Genomic DNA, 21496 nt, shown 5'->3' with positions numbered 1-21496 from the left:
GATTGACTCCACAGCCTAGCACCTGCTAGGTAATCACTTTACCCTGGGCTACCTCCCCAGCTTAGCTTGCAAAATTTTATAAAAGTAAAATATAGACATCTATTATAACACATATTTTAAAAGTCTGCTAGACCAGTGAAAGATAAATGCTGTGAGTGTGTGTTTTCAGTGCTGGGGATTGAACCCAGAGCCTTGTGCATGCTAGGCAAGGACTCTACCACTGACCACATCCCCAGCTGAATGCCATGTTTGCTAAAAGCAATGGAAAGTATTGGCCATGGGGAACTAACTTTTGTGATTGACTTTAGCCGTGTCTGGATGTTACTTATCAGGTGGGGTTGGTTAGAAAGTTAGAGAAAAGGAAGTGCTAAAAAAGTTTCCATTTTCTTTTGAGGATTTTTTCTCTTGGATTAATTTTGACTGGTGCTCATTTATGCATAAATTCTAAGGGTAATATGGCCACAATTATAATATAATAAAACATAACAATGAACATCAACTGTGAATTTCTGTTCATAAAATCCCTCTAAGATATGGTCATCAGCAATACTTCAAAATGAGTGCTTACGTGCATGCCTGCATTTTCATATACTAAGTGCTCCCTCTGTGCCAGAGAGTCTCTGGGTACAGGGTTACAGAAGTAAACGAAATCTGTAGTAATTCCTGCCTTTTATATTGCTTACAGGAGGGAAGGAGAGAGAATGAATAAATATATACAAATGAATAAATATATACATAATACGTTTTACACATTATAGCCTTCATTGAGTACCTACAGGGAATTGGTTCCAGAATTCACCCCCTCCACCCCAGGATATCCAAATCCACAGATCCTCAAGTCCCTCACATAAAATGACATAGTATTTACATATAACCTCCTTATACCTTTCACATATTTTAAATAATCTCCAGGTTACTTATAATACCTAATACAATATAAATGCTATGTATGCAGTTGTTACATTATTTAGGAAATAACAACAAAGTCTGTATGTGTTCAGTACAGATGCAAGATTTTCTCAGATGCTTTTTTTTTTTTTTTTTTTTTATTTGGCAGTGCTAGGGATTGAACCCAGGGCCTCGTGCTTGCAAGGCAAGCACTCTACCAACTGAGCTATCTCCCCAGCCCCCCTTTCTCAAATGCTTTTAATTAGAGGTTGGTCAAATCCAGGGATGCAGAATCCATAGATATGGAGGGCTTCAACTGGACTTCAGATGCTGGTGAGAACGATGGAGACATACCGAGTGCTACTTCAAAACTCTTCACACTCCTCCCTTTGACTCCATCTGCTGCTGCCGAGAACAGTTTCTTGCTAAATTCGACCAGCTCCACACAGGGCAATAGGGTTGGTACCTTGCCTCTGGCCTTGTCCTTCTTGTTTGCTTTCCTGGGGGCTTCTCAGATGTTGAGCCTGGCACATCTTTGGGATTTGGCTCTATCCTCAGCCAAGCACACCCAGAAGTGTTGGCAGTTAGTGCCTACGGGTCCTCCTTGAATGGTGGGGGTTAGGAAGGGATCAGTAATGCTTCTTGCTTTTATCTCCTAGAGGAACAGTTCAGAGACACTTTCCCTAAGTTTCTTCAGAAGGTGCCTGGAAGGTTCAGTCATTGCATGGAGGCAGCCAGCTGGATTGCACATCCTTGCTGATCCTTCCTCCTTTCTCCTTTCAGCCTGTGATGGAAAGCTCATTTAAACCTCAGCATTGCAAGTCCTTGCTCAGATTCTATTTTGGGGGGCCCCAGGCTAAGAAGGGGAATGCAGCAGTTGAGATGGCATTGCAAATAAAAACAATATAAATATAAATAGGAAAAGGTGCTGTTGAGAAGGTGCATTTGAGCAACTGCACATGTGCAGTTGACTGGGAAGAGCTTTCCAGGTAGAGAGGACACAGAAAGGGCAAAGACCTTTGCATCACTGGGGCTGAAATGGAGAGAGAGCAGGAGAAAAAGGAGATAAAAACAGGGAGGTGAGGAAGACTTATTTCCTAACCCTGGGACCATTGTTGGAAACTGAGTTTCATTCCAACTCAGATAAATAACTTATTTTCAGAGATTTTGCAAGTTTTGTCCACTTCATATTTGCTCTATTTTATATTTACAGGGTATTCTAGGTACTCAGTGTATCCTTAGTTTATACACAGGCAAGTTGAGTCTTCTAAAAATATTTACTTGATAAAAGCTGTCTGTTGTCATTCTGAGCTTCCTTAGGTTGCTGATAAAGTTGGGAAGTTCTTTGGGGATTGTATTATGGATATTGGTGTACTATGTTCATGGATATCAATCCTGGAGTATCATTCTTCATTTATTTAGAAAAAAATGTATTGAGTCTTGCTAGGTGCATGGCATTGGAACAGGCGTGGGACAATAAGTATGCCTGACTTCATGTACCTGAGCATGTGGCAGTTCACAATGTTTTTAAATTAGCCAGAACACAATTCCTGGAAATTTTCAAATTCAATATCCATATTCAAATGAAGTCTTGTACATTATTTTCTTTCTTTTTGCTTTTGTGAGAACTTATATACATCAAACCATATTCTTGCTTACTTCAAACCTGTAAAGCCCAGTGTTATCTTTGGCTGCCTTGCTATCACCTCCAATTTACCCCTCCAGACTTCAAATTTAATTTGTCTTGGGAGTGTTTGAGGTGATGGAGAGAGGGGGTAGAGGGAGAGGGATAGAGAGAGAGAGTGAAGGAGAAGACTAAATATAAGGTGAGAATTCTTCAGTGGAAATAAATGCTATGGTTTGAAGAATATAGAAATTTTTAAAAATGTAGAGTCAAACTACTACTTTTTTGAAAGTTTATCGTAATGACATATACATAACACAAAATTAACCATTTTAACCAGTTTTAAGTGTACAATTGAGTGACATTAAGTACATTCAAAGTGTTGTGCTACCATTACCACCATCCATTTTCAGAGCTTTTCCATCACCCAAACAGGAGACTCTATACCCATAACACACTAGCTGCCTGTCTTCCCCCGCTGTAACTGAGACTTTCCTAGCCTGAATTGAGACAGGCTCCTAAGACATCTTCCTGACTAGACCTGGACTTCGGCCTTCTCCTTGTCAGACTTGCATCATCCAGGTGTAACCAGAATCCTGGTAAGTCAAGTCTAGAGGGAGCCTTTCACCCTTGATACCTGATCCCAATATCTGATGAAATTCCTTACCAACCCTCTCCATCCTCCAGGTGCTATCTAATCACACTACCTGCCCTTAGCAAGAATCTTGTTAGGTCAGTTTAGCAAGAATTCCTCCCTATTGTTCATGTCTCTTTTTAATTTTCTTGGCTGTAAGTCCCCAATTATCCTTGGTGCATTTGGAATTGAGTTTCGGTTCTATTCTGAAGTTTTTTCCTCTATTGCAGTAGTTCTTGAATAGAATCAATTTTTACTGCTCATATACTATTGTCAACCTCTGAGTTTCTTAAATATCTCCAACCCCTGAAAACTATTCTACTCTCTTGTCTCTGATTTGCCTACTCTAGGGACCTCATTATCATAGTCTATCTGGCTGCTATAACAAAGAATTGGGTGACTAATAATATAAATTTATTTCTTACTGTTCTGGAAGCTGTAAGTTAAGAATAAAAATTGTCTGGTGATGACCCATGTCCTGGTTCATACATTGTGCCTTCTGTGTCCTAACACAGTGGGAAAGGGCAAGCAATCTCCCTTGGTCTCTAGGAGCCCTAGTGTCATTCATGGGGTCTTCCTTTTGAGCCCATCAGCTCTCAAAGACTCTTTTTTTTTTTTTGCGGTGCTGGGGATTTGAACCCAGGGCCTCGTGCTTGCAAGGCAAACATTCTACCAACTGAGCTATATCCCCAGCTCAAAGGCTCCTGTTAATACCATCACATTGGTGATTAAGTTTTAACATGAATTTAGGGGATATTCAATCATTCAAATAATAGTATTCCTGTAAATGGAATCTAATAATACTATCCTTTTGTCCCTGGCTTCCTTCACTCAGCATGATGTCTTTAGGGTTTATTTATGTAGTATGTATCAGAATTTCATTCCATTCTAAGGCTGAATAATACTCCATTGTACATAGACAGCACATTTTGTCTATCCATTCATCTTTTTATGGGTACTGGGTGGTTTCCACTTTTTGGCTATTGAGAATAATGCTGCTATGAACATTGATGTACAGGTATCCATTGAAGACTCTGCTTTCCATTCTTTTGGGTATACACCTAGAAGTTGAATTGCTAGATCACATATAATTCTATGTTTAAATTTTTGAGGGACTGATAACACATTTTTCACAGTGGCTGTGTGAGTTTACTCTCTTATTAGCAATGCATAAGGATTCCAATTTTTCCACATTGCCAATACTTGTCTTTTCTATTTTTTAAACAGCAGTCATTCCAATGGATGTGAAGTCTTCTCATTGTGGTTTTAATTTGCATTCCCTTAATAACTAGAGATGCTGAGCATCTTTACATGTTCTACTGGGAACTGTATTAAGTTTATGTGTCAATTCGTCTGGGTCACAAGGCACCCAGATATTTGGTCAAGTATTGTTCAGGGTGTTCCTGTGTAGGGCTTAAGTTGGCAGACCAAGAAAATTAGATTGTTCTCCCTGATGTAGGTGGGCCTCACCCAGTCTGTTGAAGACTTGAAATGAGCCAAGAGGAGACTATATCCCAAGTAAGAATTCTTCCTGCCTGATTGTCTTTGGACTGAGTTGTCAGCTTTTCCCTGCCTTTGGACTTGGATTGAAACATTGGATCTTCCTAGGTCTTGGGTCTGCTGTTTTTGGTCTAGACCTATACCATCAGCCTCCATAATTGTGTGATCCAACTCTTTTAGATTAATCTTTTATATATATGTATACACACATATAAAATTAAAAAATGATTATATATTTTATATATATATATAATCTCTATATATTTACATTATATATATGTAAATGAAAACCATAATTCTGCTGCTTTGAGTTCAGTTTCTTTTGGTTTTAGAAATAATTTGTTGTTCATAATGGATATAAACTGAAACCTATATAGGTTATTATGAATTAAAATGGAATGAAAGTACTGGTGTGTCTTTCCACTAGTGTCACTCTGTCACTCTTTGGGTGACATTCTGTCTTTAATCTTAGGATCGAACTGCCACATGGTGGATTGGGGCAGTTACTAGATGTTGCCATGAGAAGCAGACCATCCTTTATGGACCCTAAATGTCCTCATGCATTTGACATTATCCTTTGAATGAGCATGACACTTCCTGTCGTGATGAAACAGATGAAATCCTTGGTCTTCTTCATGATGTTTTCCTAAAACCAAATGCAAATATATTATTATTATTATTATTATTATTATACATTCGTTGATCTTTTGAGGAATAAGGGTTGGAAAATTGATGTTTTAAGCTCCTGATAAGACCCATTTTTGTCCTATTTGTTCTGCATGATTGCTTCAAAATTTGGCAATAATGCCTAAGCAATGAGTGTTTCTTCTTGACTCAAGGAGCCTGCATTTCTTCAGAGAAGATTTGGTGTGACTACCAACCAGCAGCATTAACGCCATCTATGGCTTTTTCTAAAGGCAGAAATGTTGGCCCACCCCAGACCTATCAAATCCGAGTCCATATTTGAATAAGACCCCAGGTGATTCATATTGCATATTAAAATTTAAGAAGCCCAGGTTTAAGGAGTTTGTGTGTCTTGTATTTGGTTTACTGGTAGTGTTTCAATAAAACCAAGTAATTTTTTACACTTTGAAGGAGACTTGAAAGTTATCTGGTCTCAGTTTTTCATTTCATAGAGAAAAAAAAAATAGAGTTCAAAGAGATTGTCACACAATGGGCTTAGATACAGGACTTGGGACTGCTTCTGGGATTTTTTTCTATTAGAATTCATTCTAACTCCAAATTATTTTTTCCCATCTTTTAAAAAATTAGAACATTATATTTACATGGAGTATTTGGGTTCATCTTGACAAATTTGTACATTTATGGGATTCTGGTAAAATCTTCGTAGATTTTAGAGTTGGCAAATACCTGACACCCTCATTTTGCAGATGGGAAGAAGGAGGTCTGAGGAGATGAAGTAACTTATTTGAGACAACAGAGTAGATATAATCAGTCAGAATAGACAAGATTATGCCGCATAAAAAACAACCCCCAAATTTCAGTGACTTTAAACAACAAAGGCACTCATGCCCACCCAATCCATGTTACACATTTACATGGATTGACTTGGGGCTTCAAGCTCTCTATCACCATACTATTGTCACTTTGGGATTTATCCTAATGGGGCAGGTACTGATTGGAGCACTGCCAGTAGCAGTGGCAGGGGGAATAATACAGTGAAACACACAATAGCTGTTTAAAACTGCCTGCAAATGACATGTCACGTGCTCTCATATGATTGGTCAAAACAAATCACGACCACGCCTGAGAACGATAGGGCCAGAAATAAAATCAGTGGTGTACCTGTAAATATTCAACAACAAACTGGTTTGTAGCCTTTGCTGGCTTCTTAGTATAAATAATTCCTTTATAACTGAGATCAAGTTGCCGACATGATGTCATTGAAAGTGTTGGTGCAAAGGAATGTGTGTGCTTGGCTCTTCTCAGCTGACTCGAGCTGCTGTGAATTAACTCCACAACACCCCTGTATGGTCCTTTTATAGGAAGGATATTGGTGAAGAATAGCACATCTGGTAAAGGGAGCTTGCATATGGAAATAACAGGGTGTAAATAAATACCAGTATCAAATCCAGCATGGCAGCTCATCAGAGGAGCCAAGGATCCATGGAAAGATCAGTGAAGAGGATCACTTTCACCACAAGTTAGTATTTTTGCTGCACAGACATTTGCACTATTAGGTATTGTGGTGCTAGTCAGGAAGCCTAAAACTTAAATCTCTTTTACCTCCAAACATTTCTGTTTGTATGGTCAGGCTCCAAGCAATGACATGTCAGTCAATGACAGACCACATATAGGAGTGAGGTCCATATGGCTGAAGTGGAGCTCAAAAATTCTTGTTGCCCATGATGTCATAGCTGTAATGTCACACCAAATGCATCAGTCATGTGCCCATGGTGACGCTGGGGTAAAAATGCCTATTACACTGACAATCGGTTATGCACACAATACTTGATGACAAATACCTGATAGTGGGCTGTGCCTTTACTCAAATCCCTCATTGCTGTGTTAAAGTGTACTCCTTACACAGACAAGTCGACTGTAAGACAGTCTGCTGTGCTTCACTGGCTGCAGACTCATCCAGCTTGTGTGTCGTGTCTATCGCGTATATCATTTTCTCTTGTGTTTGATTTAATCTCATTTTGTTCATCGTGGCTCTAGAAGCGGAAGAGTATGCAATATAGGTTTATGAAAACACTATGATATTTGCACAATGACAAAATTGCCTGACATCACGTTTTTCAGCACATGTTCTTACTGAAACCACACACAAGTGTACTTGAGGTGGCATTATACCTGGATGGCCCCCAGGACTTTCACCTCTCCTTTCAGGATCTTTCCTTTCGTTGAACTTTTCCTATTTTATTCATTATCAGTACTGAATCATCCGATGAGAACAGCACGTTTTCTTTTGTCCCTTTGTAGATGCTAGCAATGGGCTTTGAGCAACCACAGCAAGGTCAGATGGGCACACCTGCAGACAGCCTCCTATAAAGAGGCCTCAGTTCTCCAGAAATTTTATGAGCAAACCAATAATAAATGCACAAATGCATACCTGGGAATGTAAATTGGTTGCACTTGACAGTGATTTTTCCTCAACTTAAAGTCTAAAAATGACACTCCCTCCTCTAAATTCAGTTTTGAATTTAACCCAAACAGTTACATTTTATTATTTGATAGACATTGGCACTCTTTACATAGGTATCTCATTTAATTCTTGTAGCAACATGAAGGGGCGGTACTATTATTGTTTCCTATATTTTGTTCATCATAACACAGAAATTTGGAGGTTAAGTAATTTTTGAAGGTCACAAAGCTCGTGAGAGGTAATGTTGAGATTCATGACAAGACAGATGGAGTGTCCAGGTTCTTGACCACTGTGACATTCTCCTCCCGTAGAGCAAGAGTGTCCCTGCCGGGGCACAGTGGACTATGGAGTTTTCTTACCATTTAAAGTAAGAGGACAGAAGTTGAGAGCTGATGGAAACTTTTGAGTCATCAAGTCTAGCCACTCCATTAATGCTCTGGTCTCTTCAAAACAATCTTTGCTGTTCCCTAATTCATATAGAAGTCTGTCTTCTTCTAGAAGATGATTTGAAGTGACCAACACCTCCACAAAAGATGTTTTCAGTCCTTGTTTGCCTAATGCCAGGAAAGGGGCCACACTGTGTCCTGATACCTCTTTGGGGACAATGCTAAACTTCAGGATGTGTGAATGTCTATCAAGTCAAAACTCAAATTTCTAATTTTGTTCTCTGATGCCCAGGAGTTAGTTATATTCCTTCAGCAATGTTCTTCAAGTATTGGAAGGCAGGTACCATCTTCTCCCTTAAGGTTTCTTCATTTTTCCCGTCATTCTCCAGATAATAGTCAATCTATGATTTTTTCTCTTTAACTTTTTAATTGTATACTTGAAGCATAGTTTGAAGTATATCAAGATGATCACTCTTGGGATGTGGTGGCCCATGCCTGTAATCCCAGTGGCTCGGGAGGCTGAGGCAGGAGGATCACAAGTTCAAAACCTGCCTCAGCAAGTTAGCAAGGCCCTAACCAACTTAGTGAGATCCTGTTTCAAATTAAAAAATAAAAAGGGCTGGGGATGTGGTGTTGTGGTTAAGCACCCCTGGGTTCAATCCCTAGTACCAAAAAACAAACAAACAAACAAACCCCATTCTTCCCAGCTACCAATGCAACAACACTATAGACAAAGAATTTGTCAGCAAAGCAGAAATAGAACTCTACACTAAATCCTTGTGCTATCCCTTGACTTCTGTGCTCCTTTGTGTGACAGGGATTCTTGAAGGGTAGGCGTGTCAAGGAATGTCTCCCATCTTTGCTCCAAAGGGAGCCTCCTCTGCAGCTCCAGAACTTTTTGCCAGCCCTGCCTTGTCTTGGTTGTAGTGTTCCCAGCTGTAGTTCATGTCTTTTAAGGCTTGTGCCCTTGACTGTGCAGACTGTCAACTGTGGTCTGCTTTTCATGTTCATGGGCTTCTCTTTTCAGCTGCCTCTGAGTGGTTCTACCCTCTTCTCGTGGACACTGTTGGGTTCAGAAGCAGATCTGCCTCCTTTGGGAGTTCCTCATTAGGAGGGAGAATTATGTGCAGAGAAGCAATGTCTCTCACTTCCTTTACTTTCTGAGAAGTGAAATTGTAAGCAAGGAAGTAAAATCCATACAACTATCAGATGACCTGATTTTCAGATGGAAATATCCAGCATTTCTGGACAATTAACCCACCAATGTGCCAATTTTATGATCAGTGCCAGATTATATTAGCCAATTTCTCCAGGATACTCCCTCCTTTATTTCTCTCTATTTTACATAAATACGTGTATGAATGCATGTATATATACATATGTTCATGCATATATATATATATATATATATATATATATTTACATTTAGCCATTACCCAGATTTCTCTACTATAATTTCATTCCTGTATTCATAGATTCTCCAAATGGTAGAGAGTAGAGAGACCGTATGTCCTAGTTTTTCCGGGATGGCTTACCTGGCATTCCTGAAGTAATTAAAAATGAGCACTTCCTTTTGTTGTTGAAGCCATGCTAGTGTGGACTCCATCAGATGTTTCCTTCCCACATTTCTGTGCTCTTTTTTTTCCCAGAGCTGAGGATTGAACTCAGGGTTCTGCTCATGTGAGGCAAGTACTGTACCACTGAGCTACACCCCTGACCTTTCACATTCTGTATTCTCTCTCAAGGTCTGAATTCTAATTGGAAAGAAAGATAAAAACAACATCTGTGCCTCTGTTCCTTTAATTTCCTTTGGGCTCTTGGGGATTTTTCCTGTCACACGTTCCTGGCAATGTTAAGTCCTCTATGGCTGGAGGGTGTCTTCACCCCGAATGTCTTTCTTCTTGGATGCTTTGACCCCTTGTTTTCAACATGCTGGTTCTCAGTATTGTGTCACGCAGGATTTGAGGTCAGGTGCTCACTGTCTGGGAAGGATGGACTTTACCTGCTGTACAGGTGAACTCACCTGGAATGCCTTCTTTCTCACTAGTCTGTGTCTCAAAAATCTTGCATGCCCTAAGTGATCGTTTTCTTTATTGTCCTGGAATGTTTTGTTGTGTGTACGAAGCAGGTGGGAGTTGTCTGTTTTTACACCTGCTCTTCAAGCAGTGAGACCAGCTTGACCAATCGGCAGCCACCAGCAGGAAAGACCCCAGTGTAAACCCCGCAGGCCACAGAAACAGCTTCTTCTCTGCTTCTTGGAATAGATGACCTATTGGGTGCCAAGTACTTTGCTTCTGGGCTGACAACTCCTGGAGGAGCTCCTCCTGCCTTTTCAGTGGGGAGCAGGTGTGTACTCAGCGATCAAGGTCACGGCAGGGCTCAGCTGTGGGTTTCGTTCCTCACTCTGTGGCTTTATTTCCAAGTCTCCTTTTTTGTAAGATGAAGACAAGCCTTCTCCCCTTATCTGATTTGAGGGAGAGTTAAATGAGGTCATGTACAGAACACCTCAGCCTTGCGCCTGACAATTACTGAATTACTGTCTACTTAGTAAACAGTTGTTCTTACAATAATATCAGCAACTATTATTTTTTAAAATATTTTTTTAGTTGTCCATGAACCTTTATTTCATTTTCATGCAGTGCTGAGGATGGAACCCAGTGCCTCACATATGCGAGGTATGTGCTCTGCCACTGAGCCCCAGCCCCAGCCAGTACCATTATTACTGATTTCAGTGTCAGAAACAGCAAACCATTGATTTATCAGCCTCGCACAGTGTCCTAGCACAGTGACACTGATCCTAGAGTCACCAGGATTCCAAGGACAGCCCTGCTCTGCTCGGGGTGGCTGTTGTTGGCTGAGACCACCAAAAGCACATGTGACAGAAACCCTATCCTCTCTGAGTGCTGGGAGTGGCTTCAGATTTCCTTCTGCCCAGCCTCCCTCTTGACTCCACAGGTTTTATGTCCCCCGTGGTTCTCCTCCTGAAGGAAGGACAACATGGAGAAGCTGACCAGTAAAGAGAAGCTGTGACCTCAAGTGGCCCCACCAGATCACACCTCCCGGGAGGTCTATTTGTGTGTCTCAGAGTGTGACCCCCAAGCAACATCTGGGCACTTTTGTTCAGTGACACTTTCCCTGGAGGCCCAGGGAAGACCCCACGTTCCTGGTGCCCTTCCCTGGATTCTTGGTTCTTAGATTTTCTTCCCATCATAAATATTTTTTCCAGATGCCCATGCCCCAGTTCCCTTCTCCAGTGGAACCCACATTACGAGAAGCACTTTCGAGGACTCCTTTCATTACAAATGAATTAGAAGTCCTGTGTTTCTTCTGTAGCTCTTATCACCCATTTCATGAAGCCTCGTATCCATATGGTATATTTCTTTTTAGAACCAAACTCATTTTAAATTTTACATCGTCAGATGACCTGGTTGTTTTTGAGCAACATCTTTGGGTAGAGATATGGGTAAACTGAGGCTCACGACCATTAAGAGACTCTCCTCTAACTTTCTTATGATGAGTCAGGGAGTGAGACAGGAATAGAAGCCAGAACTCTAGTCTCCTAAATTGTTTTTCTGACCACTAGACCACACTTCCTCTCCAGACTATGAGACACTGGAAAATGAAAGCCAGGCAGTGAGTAAATGTGGAGGCAAACCCACAGAAACACAATTTTACTTGTACTTAAATCATGTCATTTAGCAAAGGAAAACAGCAAAACACCCCAGTCCCTTTGCTGTCATCCAAAATTATAACCTAAACCCACAATGGATATAGAATAGGAAATGAGTCTGTCCTGAATTGACAGACTTTTTCCATTCAAAATAAATTTGAAAAAAATCATCGATTTTCCAGTTCCGATGTGTTTTTCCCTTATACAAAAGTGGATTCTAAGCAGTCCGTTTTATTTAGATTTCAAGGTACATAAATTTAAAAAAAATCCTGATTACTCTCTTTACATGATGAAAGTCTAACCAACAGTTATATGCTGGGCATTTTAGGGTACGCGGGAACGGCAGGTTTTCTAGGGATGTCACTGTGTTAGACAGAATTGAGTTGGACAGAGGCTGCACGTGGCCATGCTGATGATGACTGTCAGGTGGGTGGCGTGGTCAGGGAGAAGCAGGTGATGGACATGGTCAAAACCAAGGCAACTTTGTATAAAGACTTGGGTTCGGGGCCCAACTGCACCACAAGCTAACCTTTGGCAGGGATCTGGCCATCGCATGCTTTGTCTACTCGTGGCATGGGTGTGGAGACCAGTTTGAAAAATGCAGTGCAGATGGTGAGCTGGAAGGTGAAATATGGAGGCATCTCCGGCAGAGGCTAGGCAAGCCCATCTCTTTTGCATTTAGAATCTCCACCGATGCAGCTTTGAAGGGCTCCTTAGAATGCTGAGACGGAATTTAAAACAAGAAATTAGCAACACACTCCTTTTGAAAGTAGTTTTTTGACTGTGACAACGCAAAACAAGATACTTCCCTTTGACCAGTTGCTCCATGCCTCACCATTTGGCGAACGTGTGAGTGAGAGGTCCCGACGCCTCTGAAATCTGGTCATGGGTGTGGAGATGGCTCATTGCTACTTAGAAGAGCAAGGCCTGCGATGTGGGGGAGTCGAGACCTCAGCTGACCAGCCAAGAGCCTCCCCACCTGTGGACCCCAGGAAGCCACAGCAGCTGCTTCCACACAGGACAGTGGCGGCCATCAGGAACCCTGGAATGACCCTTCCATGAATTCAGGCCTGAAACTACTGTGGGTGGAACAGCCCACTGCCCATGCAGGAAACTCCAGAAAAGCCAGGAATTTCCTTCTCAAATTAGTCAGGGAAAGTTCACCACAATTATTGTTCAATTACAGTCTGAGAGGGCTTTTTAATTCCAGGAGTTGTGTAATTTTTTTTTTTTTCTTAATGGAGAAAAAAACCAACTGTTAAACTTTTAAGACGGTTTCACCAATCTCTGCTTGCATCAAATAAATCAGTGTTTGAATAGCAACAATTCATTACACTCTATATTTGGCAGAAAGTACAGATTTTTAAAACTTGACTGCCTGACCCTAATTATGATCTCAAAAGACAGCGATTCAAGTTGTCTTCCATCTAAAATAAAGCAATTGGAATACAATCCCTGTTTTTTGCTTGGGGTGGCGCTTGGCCTCCTGAGAGGAGCACTGTAAAGCCCTTGTGCCAGATGCAGAATAATGGGCAATAGTTAGAAAACAATGCCCCGGCCCCTGCCAGCCCTCGGGCACATTTTTTATGGTGTGCTCTATAGGGAAAGCACTGTGGCGGGTTGTAGTGGATCAGCGCCACCTAGTGGTGGCGGGCAAAGCCGGCTCTCTCCACCTCCCCCACCGCACCTCTGCGGGAGAATTACAGCCCGGGCGCTGCTGATTGTGCTCTATTTATAGTCCTTGATCTAAATGTGTTGCCACTTTCCACTCTGGAAGCTAAAGGCACTGCACAGCCGGAGTAGGGAGATGGAGAAGCGTCGTAATGGTAAACGACTGCAGTGCCTGCGGGGGCACTGCCTGCTGATCCCTAATGCTTCCCACCTCGTCTCGTTCCACCCTCGCAGGACTCCATAGGAGAGCTTCAGTAACTTGTCCAGGTGACACGTCTGCCGTTTAGAGAACAAACATCTTTCTTGTCTCCCACATGCCCGCTTCAGGTGGGTGCAACCACTGGCATGCTAAGGCGTAGGTGGAGCTCTGGAGCTTCCAGAAGGACAGAGTCTCAGCAGAAACCGAGGAGTGGGGCACGCTCCAGGCTCCAGCTAGACCTGGGTTCGAGTTACAACCCAGCCAGTTCTGAATTTTGTGTCCTTGGACAAATTACAGTCTTCTTTCTGAACCTCAGTTTCTTCTAATGTAAAATGAAGTTAATAGTACCTGACGCATGGAGGAAAAGTTGGTAATAGCAGTTTAAACATATGTGCAGAGAGGGTCTGGCTCACAGGGGCCTTTGATAAGATTTTTATTTTATTTTTTTAAAGATTTGGAATACTTACATCTTAATTTGAATGTCAACATTTTATATTTTGAAATCCTACTTTTCACTTGGGATCTCAAAACCTCACTTTGTGGATGGAACAAGAAGGATTTGTTTTAGGGTTCAGTAGAAAAATCTGAGTTGAAAGAAGTAGTACAACCCCATGCCTGTGTTGTTGCTTATGGTAGGAGGAAGACTCACTTGCTGACAATCACACAGCGCGCAGCTGGTGGCAGGTCTTGCTCACAGAGTCCAGAGGAGGAGGAGACACACGGCACTCATGTGTCTTTTCCAGCCGGGAAAGGGGGTGCTGAATAGGTGGGAGCAGCTCCTTTTCCTCTCAAGGGTGCTCTCTCCAGCCTGGCAGGGCACTCGACTTTCATTTTGGACTCTCAGGGTACCGCAGGGGTGACCACCATGGTCAGCAGAGACACCGTGCTCCTGGGCACTCTAACTTCTTTGTGATGTTATCACAAACCCTAGCACAGCCTGGGTTTGTGCTTGGGGAGGCAGGGATTTCGGTCTGGAAGGCCAAAGAAAAAGGCAAGTATAAGGGCAGAGAGAATACACTTTCCACATGCAACAATCAAACGTTACTCCCATTCGACCGCTGACTGTGGAGTTCTTGGTGAATATTCACCGCTATTAAAATTAACTTAACATGCCCATAATCCTAGCCGCTCAGGAGGCTGAGGCAGGAGGATCATGAATTCAAAGCCAGCCTCAGCAACAGCAAGGCTCTAAACGACTCAGTGAGATCGTCTCTAAATAAAATACAAAAAATGCCTGGGGATGTGGCTCAGTGGTTGAGTACCCCCGCCCAAAGTTAACAGACTAATATATTTGCATGAGAGCAGACAAATAATATCAATATAGCATCCCTAGAATGTACTTTATAGAGAACAGAAAAAGTTTATGCCCCTGTGTGCTCAGTAGGACAGACAGAATTAAAGACATGCTTTTAGTGTATGCTCTGTGTAATTAAAGTACAGGGAGAGTCCCTTTCAATAGTGTGCATTTCCTTTTGAGTTCCTTTCTGTAAAGTTGTTACATTTTGTTCCAATAGAGAAAATATCCACTGAAAGGAAATACAAGAAGTAATAGTACCTAATGAATAGACTTCCAAACCACGTCTACTAAGAGATTTTGCTTCTGACTCTTTCTGTAGCTACAGATAATTCATTTTAGCTAATGTCTCAGTTTCTCCATACTCAAAAAAGAGTAATAAATTTTGCCTTTAATTAAAGTCTCATTTTGTAAAATAAAAGCTCTTGGGAAGTTGAGCTTTTTCTACTGGAAAAATGAAATACTTGATGATATGATTTAGCCTGTGCTGGAAATTTTATAGGCAGTTCACCAAGGATTTTTTTCCAAGCGATTTGCACGATATACAAAATGTATTTTAAGCTGAACAACTCGGGCGAGAAGGCGTGCACCGTAACCTGTCCCAAAAGCAATTATCACATCAGGACACACCCGTTGGGATTCAATGCTCCTATTTAAAGTCTGTCCAAATACCACAGCCCACGTCTATAATGGCTTTGGCAGAAGGGTGATAACAAGCATGTGCAGGAACCATATTTAACTGAGCAGGAAATGGATATTTTTTGTACTAAAGTTTTGAAAGTCAAGAAACACCTATTTTGTGAATAGGACTTAATGGTTTCATTCCTATGAGAAGAAGTGAAAGTGAATGGGCAAAAATTAATCCCACAAAGAAATCTCACCTCTGGAACCTGTTTTCTAGTGGGAATTGAGGGTGTTTTGGAGGCTGTTGGCTTGAGAGGTAATCTCCTTGAATACAGGGGCTTTCCTAAGTATATGCACACCTTTTGCTCTCTCAAGATCTAGGAGAGTTCGTGTGTAAGAGTCAGTTCAGGTTTAGCTTTTTCCAGGAGGTTTTGCTAACACCTCCTCCCACGGTCCCTGGGGTTAGAAGTTCCCCTTTGAATCTTCTCCCTCATCACTGGGTTTCCATACTGTCCTGGAGTTGGTTGTGTGTGACTGACTGTCATGGATCCCCTTCAGTCATCCCTGGCCCTGGCTGTACCTGGCACAGAGTTGACAGTAAATGCTTGCTGATTCTATGCAGTGAGGAAAGCGCCATTGCCACCCTGGGCTGGGCAGAGTGTAGGTGGTGACACTCGGATCCAGGCATGTAGCTAGTCAAGGGCTGCTCTTGTTTGTGCATGACTGACTTGTCCCACTGTCCTGCATCATCAAGCCGCGTGCCCGCCCTACCAGGAAGCACTGCGGTTCCGCGCAGTCCGTGTATTTTGGCCCTACGGGATCCTGGTAGCTGCCTGCTGCAGTGATGTGGGTAGGCAGAGAGGAGGGGTGGAGAGAAGCCAGAGTACTTTCTCAACAATAAAAGCCTGTCTTCTTTAAGGTCTTCTCTTTCCTTACTTTAAAAGAAAATACCACCTTTACACATCAATCCTTAAATTACTTTCTAAGAGGAGAGGAGTGGAAAATTAACAAAGATGGCCAGGAATGCCTGGTTCAGCATGATTCTAGGCTTGAGGCCTGGGGAGTCTTGCATCCCTGTGGAAGATGAGTTTGAGAAGTCTCCCTGTTTTGGCTGGAATGTTTAGGCCGACCAGGCAGATCACAGGTGGGCTGGGGTTCTGGGTGAGAGCTATCCTGGACATAAAAATCCAAAGTGGTTTGGTGAAGGGCAGAGGAAAGGGGTGGAAGTTTCAAAGGCACCTTGTGGACTTGAGAAAGAGATGGAAGTTAACATTAAAATGCAACAAAAATGACTTGGTTTCCTAAGCAAAGGAAGTATGAGGTATAATTTTTCCTTAAGGAAAGCTCAAATTAGCTAGAAAATATGGCTGATTTACATTACAACAGTGCATTTAAAATATTCCAATTCTTAAAATACTAAGTAAACTTTTGTGAGAGTCTCTTTATTTAAAACTGCTGTTCCCCCATTACACAGAAACAGATGACTTTACATAATCACAGTAGAAACGCCCACTCTACACAAAAGAATAGAACCATTAATATCCATGGCCACTGAGGTCTGCTTGGTTTTACCTCTGATGAGTTGGTTTCTAAAGCCCCAGATCCGAGAAACATCAACTATTGTCATTCTCTGCCCCTCTCTGTATTTACTCCCCAAATCTGTGACATTTACTGATGGGGTAAGCACAACTGTAAGGCAACAACCAACCGACTTGTTCATACAAAGGCATTCTTTTGAGTAGATAAAGGAATTTTAAAAGCATCTGTTCTTGTTGCAACCATAATGAGTAAGTTAGTAATTTCTGTGGTCTTACTATGCTTACTTTGTATAAACTATTTTTTAGGTCATATTCCTCTTACCAATCAACCAGTGAAGAGGAAAAAATATTACCCAAGCCAGAACACTTTATACACGTAAGATATGAGTCTTATTCTGAATTCAGAATTCTCTTAGGAGTTGCAGGAGCGATGGTGGTGTAAGATCAATGTATCTATATCCATGTCTGTCTGTCTATCTATCTGTACCTACATAATTCTTCTACGTTTCTGGCATCACACTGAATATTTTGCATTTCATTCATTCTTCCCAACAGCCTGAGTGTGGTTATTTGTACTCGGGATGTGTTATAATAAACAGATGTGGAAACCGACCCAGAGAGGGCAGAGGCTTGTCCCTGATGCCCTAGTTTGTCAGTAGCAGGACTGAGATTTGCATAGAGGTCTGGCATCCACCTGAGCTTGAATTCTTACCCACTTCAATATATTGTCCCTCATATACAAAGCCCTGTATGAGGCATAAAACATGAGATGTTTTCACTCTCATTTAGGAAACAAACGCAAAAGTAAAACATCAAATACACGTGGGAGAAGCATTAATATAACAAGCCATGCTGTGTCCTACCTTACATTGACACGGTAAGCCACACTGTATCTTAGTGTGCACACTTAATATTTATAGGACATCTTCAAGTGAGTTTCAAGCTACTTCTTGGATCATGCCTTTACTTTCCAGAATATTTAAAAATAGAATCTCTTAAGGCCTATGGAATTTAAAGAACTTAAATTTTTGTTTCCCATGAAGATGGGAATCATTAACCTCCCATGTTTGAGGCAGATGGGAGGAGGTGGGTAAAGATAATGAGCAGGAGAGTTTGAGGGATTAGAATGCCATCCATTAAAAGAAATCTCTCATCCCTCTTAACCCAAAAATTGAAGGGGAGAAGTGGGTTGATGGGTATGAGCAGCCCACAGGCCACCTTTTAAAGTGATTCTGCCTTGTTATTGTGTGTTTTAAAGTATCCTGGAAAGACAGGCATGACTCCTTTAAGACAAGACTGTAAATGGCTTTGTTATATCCAAAATGACAGCTGGTCATTAAAAATGCGTGTCTTGGAAAGACGTTCACTTATTGGTGCATGCAGAGACCCACTGGAAGCCACTGTGCACAGTAAGAGCCACTTTTGGAAAAGGTACAGAGAAGGGACACGCACGTGACTGCTGGTGTAGTTGTCTGCTAGGGCTGCCATGACAAAGTACCACGGGTGGTTTAAACTATTCTGGGGGTTAGAAGTCTGAGATCAAGCTGTCAGTATGGTTGATTTCTCCCAAGATCTCTGTCCTTGGTGTGTATGGATGGGCACATTCTTGCTTTGTCTTCACATGGTCTTCTATCTTTGCATTCCAGTATTCCAAAATCTTCTCTTCCTATAACACCACTCAGATAGGAATCAGATCTCATAATCACCTTTGTGAAGAACCCATCTCTGACTAGGATGATGTTCTGAAGTCCTGGGGCTTAGGACTTCACAGTGTCCTGGATGAGAAAGGAGGGCACCAGACCTCTGTTTCAGGGCTTGCAGGGCAGCGCCGGCCATGGTTCCTAGCAAGTCTGGGCGAAGGGACTCACCAGATCCAATCCCCTCCAGTCAAGGAAGCTGCCAAACTGCAGACCTTGGGAAGCTGTCTGAAATTCAGTCAACTCTTAGATCTCTATTTTCCTAGCCCAGTTACCACAAAATTTTGATGATGTACTTTCAAGAAATAGTTCTCAAAAGTCATTAATTATGAAGCTAAAGACTCAACCCCTTTGAAAGGCATGCAAAGCAGAATAATGAAAGAAACTGCAGATGGGCTGAGGAGAAGATCCGGAGTTGAAGATGAAAATCTTCATGAACCCGCGTTCAGCAAACAGCTTTGATGCCCTGTCATCACAGAAGCACCAGGCTCTTGGGACAGAAGGAGGAAACACAAAACCCCCGCCTTCCTAGCTCAGGGGAGAAGGATGAGCAGAGAGTTCCAGCTCTCTGTAGGACAGGACTGTCTTAGAGATGTATCCATACGGCGCAGGGGTTAACTGCGCAGGTGTGGATAGGCAGGAGGGATAGGGTGGAGGCCACAGCACAGGCAGAGACAGATTAGGGCCTGCCACAGTTTGGGAGCCAGTGGTACTTTGGCTTAGTTGGAGAATCCAGGGGCTGATGAGGGAAAGGTGGACTTCTGACCCTGCAAAAGAGGCCAGCCTTTGCGTGACAGACAATGGGAATCTTTTAAAGATTAAAAGATCCTTTAATCCTCGCTAAACTCACTTCGCAGAGTTCTTGCTGAAGCCGGATTTAACAAGAAAGGGCACAGGTGGGCTTACCAGAAGATTTAGGAGCCTGACCAAAGTTCGGTCCAGTTATCTTTGTCCATGGAGGGAGAGGGTGAATTAAAGAGAATCAGGGCTTGCTGACTGTTGGGAAGTGGGGAATGAGAGAAAGGAAAGAATCTAGAATGTTCTCAGTGACATTTATCCAGCAAGACTCAACTAAATACTGAGCTTCGGGCAGGTACGGCGCCAGATTTGAGGACACAGTGGTGGGTGAGATGAGTCAGGTTCTTACTCCCTCTGAACTGAAGTCAGATGAGGATGGAAAACAACCAGACATTCAAAGTGAATGGAGAGAAGCATGGCGGTGGGCGAGTGCCTTCCAGATTCCCGTCTTGGTGTCTGCCAGTACTTCCAGCCCAGTTAGACAGCCCGGAGATAGAATAGAGAATGAGCCTGATTTTGGACTTGTTAAGTTGGGGGAAGAATATACAGAATCAGATCATTTTTTCCTACTGTCATTGGAAAATAGGAATATTTCCCCAAAGGGAAGTCTTAAGGGAAGACATAATGGACACCCCTAGTTTTTCTCTAGCGTATGCATTTGAGGACCAATGTCGCCCTCTGGTGTTCAACCTGTGTCTATTATTTCATCCTGGGAAGGAAGGGTGGCGCGGGTCCCGGCAAAGGCAAATTCATTTTATCTCAGGTCTTTCTGGCAATTTTGTAAGTAAGGGCTTCAATTTCACAACAGTGAAAACCTTCATTGCTAGTGCTTTCTTTTGGTTACTAGAAATAGTCCACTAATTTGAGCAGAACAGGAAGAAGTCCACTTTGAACAATGACAGAAAGCATGCATGCCCAGCCAATCCTTGGTGGGGACTCAGAACCAATCGAGTGCTCAGGATGGCCAGACAGTTTACACTGCTTTCAGACACTTTCAGGGTTTCCCTTAGTGTGAAGTTCTAGGTACATGATACACACATACACACATGCATATGTAGATATATAATTTATATATGAATGCATGATTATATTATATATAAAATATATAATGAAATATATAATAAATTATATAATTCACTTATAAATTTATGTATGTATTCATATCTGTAATTTACATATAAAATATAATTTTTTCATATAGATGGCAAGATTTTTATACTCAATATATACAATTTGATTTTTTTTTAGTGTGACCTAGCAACATATATTTCATTTCTAATCAAAACAGAAACATGAAAGTCACAAATATCCTCTTAAAACGTACGAACTTTAAAAACACATTTTCAAACCTGGAAAACTAACACTCCTTCGTATCTACTAGATCAAAAACTAAAGAAAAATTTCAAATCCAGTAATATCAAAGAGTAGTTCAAATAAATTCTAATTCATTCTGTGGACTAACACTCCCACTTAAACAGAGAACAGCTCCAACTCCTCATTGTGTGACCATGACTCAAAGGAAACAAAGAGGAGGGCTGGGGATGTAGATCAGTGGTAAAGCACTCTCCTGGCATGTGAGAGGCCCTGAGTTCAATCCCTAACGCCGCAAAAAAGAAAAGAAAAAGACTTAAGCTTATGAGAATATACTTTACTTTTACCCTTTTTCTACATAACTTCAGCCTGTGCTTATAAAAGTTAGCTACCCATTTGCATTCAAATCATCCTGTCAGTAGTCTCTGAAACACAGGATAGCATGCCTCTTCTGTAACATTTTTCCCCTATAGCAGCTTCTATGCTCAACTACTAGTTCTGTATATCTCAGAGAGGATGAAAGGAAGAGAGGAGGGAGGAAAAAAAGGAGGAG

This window comes from Sciurus vulgaris, assembly GCF_902686455.1.
Source record: "Sciurus vulgaris genome assembly, chromosome: 6".
NCBI classification, from domain to species: domain Eukaryota; kingdom Metazoa; phylum Chordata; class Mammalia; order Rodentia; family Sciuridae; genus Sciurus; species Sciurus vulgaris.
Note: the sequence above shows the minus strand (reverse complement) of the source record.